Below are 5000 nucleotides of genomic sequence, written 5' to 3'. Positions count from 1 at the left end.
TGTTTCCCACATCTCCCTTCACCATCCAGCCATGTTTCCCACATCTCTCTTCACCATCCAGCCATGTTTCACACATCTCTCTTCACCATCCAGCCATGTTTCACACATCTCCCGTCACCATCCAGCCATGTTTCACACATCTCTCTTCACCATCCAGCCATGTTTCACACATCTCTCTTCACCATCAAGCCATGTTTCACACATCTCTCTTCACCATCCAGCCATGTTTCACACATATCTCTCTTCACCATCCAGCCATGTTTCACACATCTCTCTTCACCATCCAGCCATGTTTCACACATCTCTCTTCACCATCCAGCCATGTTTCCCACATCTCTCTTCACCATCCAGCCATGTTTCCCACATCTCTCTTCACCATCCAGCCATGTTTCCCACATCTCTCTTCACCATCCAGCCATGTTTCACACATCTCTCTTCACCATCCAGCCATGTTTCACACATCTCTCTTCACCATCCAGCCATGTTTCACACATCTCTCTTCACCATCCAGCCATGTTTCACACATCTCTCTTCACCATCCAGCCATGTTTCACACATCTCTCTTCACCATCAAGCCATGTTTCACACATCTCTCTTCACCATCCAGCCTGGACTGGCCACCCAGTGCATTGGTGAAAGCCATTCGCATTGAATGCCCCCCCCCCCCCCCTACCCCCTCCCAATAAACAGATATGTGCAGCCCAATCATTTTGCACGCCAAGCTTTGCAAGTCCGTAAAGCTGAAAAAGCGAGAGCTGGGGCTTAGCACGGAAATCAATAGCAAACATGAAAACCATAACACGGCTGATCTTCCTTTGGGTCGAGACGAGAGTGGCGGGTGCATGGGGAGAAGGAATGGCCCACCAGCAAGTTATGAATGCAGCTGTGATGACTTTAGAAAGTCAGTAGACACGCAGTAAGATGACGAGGAAATGAGATGGGAAGCACAGGGATAAGGAGCTGAGTTGACATCACACGAAGTTGACCAAGAAAGGCACGGGAACTGTTAATGTTACACAAACAACGTCAAAAGAAAACACTCCACAAGAAAACACCGCCAGCAGCGCCATGTTTTCTCTTTAGAATTGTACACACACAATTCCCCAGGTTTTACAAACACAAATCCACTTTCCGCGCGGACATTCTAATTACGCGGATTTCCTTCCCGGCATACACAGCGGCGGCTTTTCTCCATAGCGCCAATCACGCCCTCTAACGCTGCAATATGAAAACACTTCAATAACTTCATTGTTGACCCGGAGAGGTCTATACAAAAAAAAGCCTCAGTCGATTTCTTCTGTGCGCAATGTGTGTGAAGACTTGCATTCTTTGCCAACGCCGTCTCTCCGCGCAATCTGCATAAGGCGATAGGGACGACCTCTCTCCTCCGTTCCTGGGAGGGATATTGTGCCTGTGATTAGATAAGGCGATAGTGACAACCTCTCTCCTCCGTTCCTGGGAGGGATAGTGTGCCACTGTCACTGATTAGGCACACTGAGTTTCGGTACAGCTGTGCTCTCATTCTGTGCGAGATGAACGACATTACATAATTTGGCGTCGTGCAGGGGATGCAGAAAGACACTGATTTCACAACAACAACAACAAACTTAGAAACACTACCAGCCAGGCCAACACTGCGTAAAATGAGCAGAAGATGTTAAGGCCCTAGATCGCAACAAACAGAGACTTCGTGTGGCCTCTATCGCCTTAAAAAAAGTCAAAAGTCAATGGAGAAAAGAGAGAAAGAGGCAGACTGAAGGCAGCACATGTTGCTGAATGGAGCCCCGCACAGCCTCAGAGGGGAGAGAATCAGGTGTGATTGACAAGAAATCCCCGTAACTCCTTGCCGCAATCAGTGGTTGGGATTCCGCCTCCAGCCCACCTCGGGAACAACGGTAACCACAGTGTGAGATCCCTCCCTAATCCCTCCGTGTCTCCAATGTCCCCCGTGTTCCCTGTTCCCTGTCTGTGTTAGGGTGGCCTGGCTGACATACTGAGCGCCTTTGTGAGCGGGCTTTGTCAAAATAGAAAGTGAGGGGTTTAACGTCCTCTTAGACCAACTGGTCCATATTGGGACAGGTATTGGTAGTACGCTGAAGATATGGTGTGATACTTTGATTCGAACAAGCCCTCTGTGGCTGTCTTCTTCGACACACCAGCATTGGGTTTGTCTCGTCAAAGTATCGAAATACGATCATGATAATCAGAGACGAGAGATGATGCATGCGTGTCTTCGTGTTTTCCAAGCCCTGAGACTTTCGCTGTGAACGTGGGATCTTTTTCGTGCGCATGTGTGCACACGGGGGGTGTTCGGACACCGAAGAGAGTCTGCACAAAGTTGACTCCGAGAAATAAATCTCTCGCCGAACGTGGGGATCGAACCCACGCTGATAGCGACCAACTGGCTACAAAGCCAGCGCGCTACCAACTGAGCTACGTCCCTATTCAGTATTGTAATTGAGGCATAAAGTGGTGCCGTCAGCCCTCGTTCCAGTCATCAACATCTGGTGTTGCGAGTTGGTGACTGCACTTTGGGCGACGCGAGGTGTCCGCTTTAGGAACAATGGCACCTTCCCCCCTCCAAGCCCACCCCTACACCCCCCGCTCCTTCTCCCCCCCCCCCCCTCCGCTCCCTTAAGTTCAGTACATGTAGTCCTCAAGGCGACGGACACCTGCTTCAGCTTGTCTTACAGTGTCTTGAACCTAAGACATGGACATAGAGATGCATTGATCACACTCGCACACACACGCTCATTTCTCCACTTCATTCGTGGTTTCCCCAGATGCAACCCATGTTCGGCTAACTGCGCCCGAGAAAACGTGTAAAATAACATGGGGCCGATATGGGGCTCACATGTGTTGCTGGTAGGGGTAGCACCACATAAACTGATCTTAGCTGGTTACAATGTTGATCTACAATCCCGAATGTGCTGCTGACCCGGACCTGTAAAAGGGATCAAACGTCGCGCTGAAACTAGTAGAATCTGTCCAATGATAACGAGAACATTCCTCATCACTAACTGTTGGTTTGTTTACATCGCTCCGTGAAGGGATCGCCGTGGTGTGCTTGGGATGGTCATTCCCTCATGATCAGAAAAAGGAGGTGGGCCACTTGACCACTACTCAGGACTAGCGGTCACACCACCAAACAGCGACCCAGACTGTGACCCACACCTCATCGGGGTCTTAGTGGTCGGTGTAGGTGGCTGGAAGGCTATCGGTCAATTTCCTCCCTGACCGGTTCCCCCGTCTAAATCACTCCCCCCCCCCCCTTCATTGGAAAGCTGACCGTCCTTACCTCATCCTTCAAGCCCACTGTTATCTCACCCACTCCCACCCCCCACCCCCAATCCCTCCCTCTCAAATCCAACCATTCCCCGTCTCTTCGTTTCTTGGCTCCCTTTAGCATTGTACAGTACTTGATCATCTCCTTTGCTCTGTTACATTCCTGTGCACTTTGGGCTTACCTCCTGACGGCGAGACGTGTATTTCCCTGGGTGGTGAGACATGTATTTCCCTGGGTGGTGAGACATGTATTTCCCTGGGTGGTGAGACATGTATTTCCCTGGGTGGCGAGACATGTATTTCCCTGGGTGGTGAGACATGTATTTCCCTGGGTGGCGAGACATGTATTTCCCTGGGTGGCGAGACATGTATTTCCCTGGGTGGTGAGACATGTATTTCCCTTATTGGTGAGACATGTATTTCACTGGGTGGGGAGACATGTATTTCACTGGACGGTGAGACATGTATTTCACTGGGTGATCCCTGGGTGGCAAGACATGTATTTCCCTCGGTGGCGAGACATGTTTTTCCCTGGGTGGCGCGTTGTGGCACTCTCTTCGTGCTGCCCCAACAACCCCGTGCACACGCACACGCACTTTAACGATCCCAAGCTCAAAGCAAAAGTCCCAAGGCTCGGAAAACAAGATCAAAAACACGCAGGAACACAAAATGACTTGCATTAGGATAGAAGTCCGAAAACCATGGAGGACATTCCCCGAGGGCAATAAGTACACCAAGAGACAGCTGGGGGGCCGGACATTGGCCAGATTGTCAATAAAAACCCAAGTTGACGAAAGTAGTTTAACAGATGGCACGGGGATGTTTTGTGAGCCTGCCGGCCACTAAGTGGGCATACATCATTATGATCAAACATGGCTGGGGGAGCATTCGGATGTGAAGGAGACGGCTACAGTACAACTGCACCCCAAGCACAAACTTGCCCAATAGCAACCCCCGAAAAAAATGTGGCCAATTACACCCCATCATGGTTTTTTGGGAGAACCATAACCCTTATAGGGCCTCACAAGTATTACTGTCTTACCGAGTTCGTCAGTGGCTTTGAGTGAAAATCACGTTGCGGACATGGGTTGCCACTTGCGCTGAACATGTGCTCACGTCTTTTCTTGTCCGTTACAACAACTGTTATGCTATTCCCACATTCTGCCTTTGAGACACTGAAAGTTGGATGATGGATTTTGTTGAAACTACTAGCGAGAGGGGCAAACCAGCAATTATATATGAAAAGCAGATGTACACAGAGGATACCAGCCGAAATAAAAGAAAGCGTGTTTGTATTCATGGACCAGATCCTGAACATACAGGCAAACACCTACATCAGAATGCGGACATTGCACATACGTGCTCTGATCAGGTCCGATGCTCTCAGGAAAGTCCGCTTTGCCTTCAAACAGAGGCAAAAGCTGCAAAATGGTGACATGACATTGAGAGACTACATGGTGTGCCTCGGTCACAAGTTCATGCATGTTCAGTGAAGGTGTTTGCGTGTAGATCATTTTAATTATCTTACTGCTTTATACATGAACTATTTTATAATAAAATTTCCAAATCATTCATCGTTTTTAACCAAAAATCTTTAGAGTCTCAAGAATAAGCCAATTGAGGCCTTGTAAGGGATGGTGTGGAATGGGTTGGTATTGTCCAAACAAATTAGCCCAATTGCACCCCAGAGGTGTTGGGGTGCAATCGGGCTCATT

The 5000-nt window shown here is 49.1% G+C and overlaps 1 protein-coding gene across 1 annotated transcript in view; it reads right to left on the bottom strand.

Annotated features, from left to right (window-relative positions):
- LOC138961144 (uncharacterized) overlaps positions 1 to 5000 on the bottom strand; it is a 19865-nt gene that overhangs the window by 13486 nt on the left and 1379 nt on the right. The window lies entirely within an intron of this gene.

This window comes from Littorina saxatilis, linkage group LG3 (assembly GCF_037325665.1).
Source record: "Littorina saxatilis isolate snail1 linkage group LG3, US_GU_Lsax_2.0, whole genome shotgun sequence".
Classification (NCBI taxonomy): domain Eukaryota; kingdom Metazoa; phylum Mollusca; class Gastropoda; order Littorinimorpha; family Littorinidae; genus Littorina; species Littorina saxatilis.
Note: the sequence above shows the minus strand (reverse complement) of the source record. Positions and strands in the feature narration are given on the sequence as shown.